General features: G+C 40.9%; 1 protein-coding gene across 1 annotated transcript in view; it reads right to left on the reverse strand.

The window, feature by feature from the left end:
- The window catches only part of sesn1 (sestrin 1), a 109,424-nt gene that overhangs the window by 4,721 nt on the left and 96,286 nt on the right, over positions 1-8,417 (reverse strand). The gene's annotated exons all lie outside the window — the stretch shown is intronic.

Consider the following 8,417-nt stretch of genomic DNA (forward strand, 5'->3'; position numbering starts at 1 on the left):
CCCCCCCCCCCCCCCCTCTAAGAACATCAACACTTCTTTCTCCGTCTTTTGTTCCCTGCTGCCATGATCATGATTGAATTTACTGTAATGCATTGCAAGCTGTATGCTAAATGATGGCAGCAATCAATTCAAGGTGATTGCTTTCTTGAGTTCCCCCTCCAATCACTATCCATTCTTTAATCAATTATTATGGTATGGAGAAACTAGAACTAGTTTTCGTAAAATTGTCATATCTCGCTGGAAAAAGGCATGTTTAGCATCTGTGTAATCTGCATTCAATGAAAATAACAACAACAACAACAACAACCACCCAAATCCAGCTCTAGCATGCAGCAGCAAGTTCCCCTATTGACTTCTTGCAGGACTGGGGGGGGGGGGGTTATGTGCTTGTTGAACAGAAGAAGGTAAACGTCTGCTGTTCAGTGAGCAGCATCAGGACACAGCGAGATGAAAAGGCAACAGCCCCTCAGTTAGCGGAGGAAGCAGATTCCGAGTCAAGCCGTTCTTACGGCTTTGTTTATCCTAGCTTGGCAATAACATGTTCATTGAAATGGTGCATAATTGGTATATCACGGTGGTTAGAAAGTCAATAATTATTTAGAGTGATTTCAGATGAGATGGACTGAAAACAACACTGTGTACCGCACATGTTCTATTACAGTATAAAAGCCTCCTTATACCACACAGACAGGTCTGTTGTCAATAACTTCTACCAGAAGTGGTATACTTGTCTGTGAAATTCCTGGTAAACAACAGATAAACATTTGTAATTTTCAAGTAACAGCACATGTGAGTCAAGTGTTTTTTCCTCTGTGGATTGCCAGCAACCACATTACAAAAGCATCCCCATATTGGCCAGAGTGTGCACACGCATGCACATCTGTGCGTCACATTTCTGTATGAGATTTCAAAATAACATGTTAGCAAATAACATAAGCAAAACTAAAACGTATCTTTTTAAAGACATTTTATGGGAAGAAAACTCCACAATAGTTTCGATTGTTTGAAAAAGTACATTTTTTGAGATACTATGTGTCAGTTCATCCTTACCAACAACTTTGTCTATGTAAATGTCTGGATGAACTGTGAAGGGTACTCAAGATAAAAAAGAAGTTACATTCGGCAACAATGAGGGGATGGTGAGTGGAAGCCAAGTAAAAGGAAAATCTGCCCCTTTGCACTACAATCAAAAGCCTGCCCGGCAAGTTTGGCAACCGCCTGCAAGTCCCAGGACTGAGACAGCACAGTGTTCAGCAGGTTCATTTTGTGGATCAAGCCCACATCCCAACAGCCCCCCCCCCCCTGGTCTCTCTCCTGATGCCACAGGGTGGGGTGCAGGGCAGCGGTAAACATGTTCCCAGGGCTTGAGTCAGCACTCCCAGGGCTGCTGGGAGCCCCATGGCTCAGCAAAGCTACAGAAGAGGCTGGTCAGCGTTAGGGCTTACGACACACCAAACCTTTTCACATAAAAGCGCTTAGCCTCAGGGGCGGGGTCTGGCCTCGCGGACAGGGCCAAACACTATTGTCAGAGTGCACGCACGGACTACTCTGTAGGCTTTACTGTACTCACATCAGGAGTATCTCTGTGTGTGCAGTGATCCACGCGTATCTGCTCCTTCCTACATCAAAGCTGTGATTACACCTTCAGTTCACGGTCTTTGGTCCAAATGATAAAAAGTTGCATGTTTGTAGTTGGTAATTGGAGTTGAATTATGCAAAAGCAAACCAGAGCTTGTAAAGAAGTTACATGAAATATAGGAAGTTTTTGTAATGACAGACTGTAAACAACCATACCATATTTTACATGCTCTGAAGGATTCGGAAAGCTCCAGAAAAAGCTCATAAATTACCTTTTAGTGTTTTTGTCCAACTATACAAACAGTTGTAGTCTATATCCTTGACGTTCAACTTCCGGAATTGCTCTGTTGCCGACAGAAAATCCGCCCGATTTCACTCATTTAGGCCAGACATCCGGTGCCTTGGGCTACCTTTGTGTTGGAATTTTAAACTCTGGTGGATTTATGAGGACTATGGTTAACTGCTCCTCAGATCTCTGCAGCGTAAATCCATCTGTCCAATCTGAGTTTTCTGTTGCACGACTAAAACAACTTTTAAACGTGCACATGTTCCACCAAAACAAGTTCCTTTCAAGTCTATTCTGCAGCAGCGCCGCAGCTTTTCTCCAGTGCCTAGCACCGCCCATGACAATTAAGATTAGTTTAAAGAAATGCCAATAAACCAGAGCATAGTTTCCTCCAACCCCAGAATGCTAAGGCCAAGCGAGACTACAATCCCTGTATCTTTAGATAACTGTTTGATTTCAAGCTTTGACTTTATGTTTCTGTTGTTGACACAATTAAGGGACACATGACAAAATATTTGACTCCAGACTTCAATACATTATGCCTTGTTTATAAGACTTTGTGGTGTCTTCTGAAGCTGGTTCAGAACAGTGCGACATAAAAACCACACTGCAGGTGTCTCGCAGGAGCCTGAAGACCTACATATTTTATGTCACACAATATTGTTCTTAAATGGCTAAATAGCTGTAACTACGTGAGTAGCTGTTGTAGGGGATAAAGCAGTGACCATGACAGAGTGATTGTGTGTGTGGTGGGTGTTTGGAGTACAGGGGTTAGGACAACATTGGAAAAAGAAGTTATGATGGAGGTTAGTCTCAAATTTGTATTAACAGTGTGTCTATTTTCAGATCCGCTGGAGGAAAGGCCACATTTCCACTAGTCTTACACTAATATGAATTATAAAACATTCCCATTTTCAACCAATTCAAGCTTCTTTAAAGTGCAACAACAAAAGAAATAACACAATCTTCCCTTTACAAATTAAAAGCTGATTTAATAAGAAATAACCCAAAGTTCCCTAACTGTGTGACTCTTCTCTGCTCGTGCTACTCCAACGATACATTTTAGCATTCACCACTATCCCATAATTCCTTTTTGTGGCCATAGAGGCTGGTGTTCAGAAAGGTTACATATAGATTCCAGTGCCATAGAAACATAATGCCTACGTTGCACATGAGAGCATCAGCTTATACGCATTTTATGGAGGAAGCAGCGGAAGCTGATAGTTTTAGAAACAGTGTATGCGGCTGTATTTTGGTGAAAAAATTTCAGTTTATTGTGCTGCATGACATTTTGACTCTTATTGGAATTTATGAATCCATTTTGTCCATCTGTGTGCTTACTGAATGTGCAAAACTACAAACAACAACAGCCTTCAAGCCTAAAGAGTGAGAGCGTTTCACACATTTTAAACATAGTCTTGGTAAGTGTGAAATATATACCACAGAAAAGACAGACCCCATGTTCAATAAGTGACAATAAGGAATTTCAGGTTTAGTGAACTACACCAGTAAAAAGACAGTTAGTATTCTGGTATAATTTTTACAGAGATTTTAGGATCAGTGTAGAATGTTGTACAACTTTTTAAAGCAAAGCAGCCATTTCATCAAGATCCAACAATCTACGGTTAAGATTTAGTTAACTAAACTTTTTATAAGTAAGAAAGTAAGGCAGCTTCTTTCTCAAATGCTCACAAAAGCGGTTGTTTTTCATTTAATGAGTGTTGAGCAGAATTAACAACATGCTTAAAGCAATAAAGAGGATAATAAAAGTTAATAAGATTAAAAAAAACAAAGAGAGGAAGCCATGCCAGACGTAACCTCTGTACATGTGTCTCAGTGCTGCGGCTGCTGTGTTTTCTCATGCAGTTAAGACGCGAGGGAACCGCAAAAAACTGTGGGGATGTTCAACAAGTGGCAGGAGTCCACCAGACCAGTAAAAACCTAACCTATCAGAGCACAGAGGAGAGGAAGCAAAAAACTCTCGAACACTGACATAAGCCTAGCAACAGGCTTCCACCAATCCCAGGGCAGAACAACAGTTACAGGAACCAATCTTCTCTGCTCTCTCTCTCTGCCTCTCGTGTTTCGGTGAAAGAAAAAAAAGAAGAAAAAAAAAAAGAAAAAAGTTTTGTCAAGGTATGAAGTTCACTGAACAAACTACTCTGGTTTGTTTCATAGAAAGTTGTTTAGTTTACAGATAAAAAAAAACACACAAAAAAACTCCTAACTTGTCTCCTAACTCCTGTCTCCTAACTTCACAGCAAAGACAAAAACCACATGGTTCAACATGGCCCAGAGGCTCACAACAGCAGCTCTCATCAGTTGAAAACAACTAGAGACCTTTTTCTCCATGTAAACAGATACACTCTGAAACCTGCAGTGACTGTTTTTAACAGTAAAAGAAGCAAATCAATACATCTGAATACTACAGACCCATGGATAGTTTTAAACTTGTGCACAAAGAGTGAAAACTGCAGACTACAAGGTATCTCCCACCCCACTCTTCAAACACAGCTCTATGTTTGGCCTGTTCACCTATCACAGAGCATTTAACTGGAGGGTTAACCCTTACCTGTCCAGGAGCCTGCAGACTGCATCTCTCATGTCACAGAGCAGTAACCAGCTTTTAAAAATGGTGCTAAGTTGTCAAAACCGGCTGATTATAAGCTCATATGGTGACATTTTAACCTTCATTTTCATTTGATGTCAAGCCAAGGTTGAGTCAGTGTGGGAATAACTGGAGTTGAACAAGAGTTGCCTTTTGGCCCATTTTGAGCAACTCTTGGTCCCTTTTCCTCTCCTTTTTTCCCCAGTCGCCTCTTTTCTGATCTGTATGTTTTCTGGCAGGCTATCAGAGTGGAGCGGTCTCGCCAAGCGCCGGCTTTCCTGAGAGAAGAGGCGTGCCCCCCCCAGACCAGCAGGTCCTGGACCAGCGCACACCAACACTGGGAGGAAACAGCGTTCCTTGGATTCCATAAAACGCAAAAGGAACTGGAAACCTCAGGACGCACATGGAAAAAAAGAAAAGAAAAAAAGTACATATTGACGTATATGGGACAAAAGAAAACCTCGCTTTTTACACTGCCTGTGGTAAAATCTGAATATACACAAATCTTTAAGTAATCTATATGCACAGTGGGCTACAATACAGGAGAAAAGGCGAAGGCCTGCAACCCATGTGCACGTGAGGAAGAGTGAGTTCCCGGGGATGTTATTCTAATAGGGAGAGGGCAGCTGTCACAATACAACAGGCTTCAAGAGAAAAAGATCCCACAGAAAAACGGAAAATAAAAAAGCCTTCATCTGCTATCTTTAGAGTGAAATGACACAGCCACCACAAATCAATGAAAAACTCTCAGTTTTGCTTTGTCTGTATTCTTTTCTCTATATATTCTCTCCGTTTCTCTAATAACAACCCCAGCTGTCCTTTGACTCCCTCTCTTCATAAAGTTTCCTGACGGGAAACAGGAGATAACAGAGGTGCTGCCAAAAGACAGAACTCAGAGTCTTGCAAAGTATTGTAGCAAATGTTTTTAGATACTGAAAACATGCAGAGTAAAATCATAGGGAAAGCTACTATTATCCAAAAACATGGGACTAACAAAGCTGACCTTAAACCAGCATTGGGCCTCTTAGAGCCCCAAAGAAAACAGTTCCTCTGGTCAGACGCTGCTGTGTGCCTCCTGGCATGCACAGCTGTTTTTTTCTCTCTCTCTCTGACAAGACCTCAGCTCTGCTGACTGAGCAAAAAATGACTCATCTCACTGGGAAGCCGGCCAAAAAGTTGTTGATTATCACCCTGTAATTCTTATTGGGCACTGTAAACCCGGCACAAAAGAACCAAGCCTTCACCTGTCTCAGTGAGAATACAGAACTGAGGTGATTCATTCCCAAAAATACCAATAAACAAGTTCACAACAGCAGACTGTGCTCCAGCTAGTAATCAAAGGCAATAAAAACTTGATGCACCATTGAGTCTTAGTTTCAACATATGAAGAAAGCGAGTCAATGAACACTATTTATCAGTGGCGGTTTTTGACACGGGCGAACCAGGCAGACACTGTGTGGGGTACTGGCAAATCGGCGCCCCCTACAGCTGCAGGTGCTCTGCTTGCACCCCCTACTTTCACAATGAAATGGACGAGATGAGCTCAAATAAAACAAAAAAGCAAAAAGGCATGTTTTTGGCAGTGGCTGATGATAGTGGTGGTGGTGTCAGTGTCTTGCTCAAAGGGGGTCTCGCCCTGGGTTTAGTTCAATGTAGAACCGCCCCTGCTTTTTTTATTCAACAGAAGAAGAAGCTTTGACAGTCCTGAGAGCAGTGATCCAGTGTGAGCTATACCAGATTATACAGCAGACAAAAAAACATGATCAAGTGGGATGAAATACATCATGGAGGCTACAGAAAAGACTAAAAACTACTGCACTCGATTTGAGAATGCTGGTTTCGCTTTTCTTTTTACACTATGTGCTCAATCTGTAACCTTGGATGTATTTTGATTGAAAAGTTGAGAGTGGAGATGATCCTGCTGTACTTCAGGAGGAGAGGAAGTGATATGGCCTAATCGCTGCCATCAGAACCATTTTGGCCGTGTCCTGTTACTTCATTAATAGGCAATGAGTTCCCTTACTGAATGGCAGCACAAAATAGTCACGGCGACTGCCCCATTAATGTTTAATCGTTTATGAAATGTCTGTTTGATTAGGTGGAAACTTGATCACCTTGGTCGCTGCCCTCTTTGCCCATCACTGACTCAGCCTTTTCAATAATTTCAGAGATTATTTTAAGACTTTGAAGACATCGGACAATGGGGACAGAAGAAGAATGGCAGCGTGAAGGTGGGAATGCGAATATAAATTCACACACACAAGTAAAAAAAAAAAAATTGAATTAATTTAATATTTCCACTGCCTTTGTAAATAATTAAATGACAACTACTGCTTTATCTGATTTAATCAGCTGTAGCTAGCAAGCTAATTGAGCTAACATTAGCTCCATGAGTTGAAAACAGTCTCTGAAGCATTAAAAAGACAGCCAAACTGACTCATTCTACAATGAGAATCCTATAGTAAACAGATATTAAACATGCACTTGAGGGCTACATACACAAATATAAGGCTAATAGACTGAGGCTAAAGCTTCATGTCCCTGGTAAACAAAATCAACATCCTTACCAGTTGATGATCCATGTTGAAGACATGGATATAAAAGGAGCAACATTGTTCTTTTATTGCAGAGTAGAGCCGGTAAGCACTATTAGTATCAATTGGGATGAGGAAAAATGTTTGACTTGACTGGTTTTTTGTTCTTATGTAAACTTGTCTGAATGCTAAGCTTACATTAAATACTCGGACAATCAAAACAGAGTTTTTGAGTTACGCTTTATTGTTCTCGTTTACTTTTAACGTTACATGAGAAAAAGCTTTTAGGGTTAACCAGTGAGTTTGGCAAACCAAATACTGCTATCTTGATAACAAGTTTGGCTGGAGTTGCTGGAGTGTAAACATCCCCAAATCCAATTAAGAGCAGGACAAACCTGCTAACGCTACTGTACCCTCTGATACAGCATCAAGGACCCAGTTTTAGTAGGGAAATACAACACAGTGAATGTGAAACGGGTTCTTTTTGTACGCATCCCCGTGAACCCATAAAGTATGAAATGCTCCTTTGTTTTTGGAGGGAAACTAGATTACATTACATCAGATAAAAACACAGATAAATCAATTCCTTACACTTTTATTCTTGTTTTTAAGAAAAGCTAACAAAAAGGACACTGCCTTCCAAACTCTCTAAACGCAAAGTTATGAGGCAACATGGTTTTCCCTCTGTGCCACACCTGTTTAATATGTTTTTACTCTCCTGGGTAAACTCTGAATCTACCAGGCTAGTAAAAGGTCATTGGGAGACGTAACAGCACAGTATATCTACTTTCTAGTAAACTAAAGTAAACAGATCTGTGATCTATGGACTAACTTCGAAAAATGGGTCTAAGATGACATACGGAAAATGTACACATTAAAGCCAGCATACTCAAACACAAGAGGGACAAGTACAACATACACAAACAGGACATGTACATGCATGTCGTCTTCCTGGGACTATACCCAGTAAGTTCCTCAAACACAAGCATATGACATGAGATCATGAGTTTGCATTGTCTAAGACAACACTGGAAAAATGTAGAAAATGCTTACTGAGTCACATTTTCTTCGGGGCCTAAAATATGTCCATACAGCCTACCGGTTACGCAAACAGTGCTTGCAAACAGTCATTTGCTGCCTTTGCTTGATGTAGACAAAAGCTACGGGGTGAGAATTTGTTTCCCTCTAATTAAATTGTTATCTAAAACTCTATTTAAAGAAACATATCACAATATCTGTGCCTTTGGGGTGTTTATTTGAAAAATGCAAGTAGCATCAACTTTAAACTTTCCCTTCAAAAATGTACCAGGTTAATGTGTAGGGCTTGTGTGCATGTCTTCATATTCATCAAAACTCTCAGTCTGTGTGTGTGTGTGTGTGTGTGTGTGTGTGTGTGTGTGTGTGTGTGTGT

The sequence above is a fragment of the Etheostoma spectabile genome, chromosome 18 (genome assembly GCF_008692095.1).
Source record: "Etheostoma spectabile isolate EspeVRDwgs_2016 chromosome 18, UIUC_Espe_1.0, whole genome shotgun sequence".
Lineage (NCBI taxonomy): Eukaryota > Metazoa > Chordata > Actinopteri > Perciformes > Percidae > Etheostoma > Etheostoma spectabile.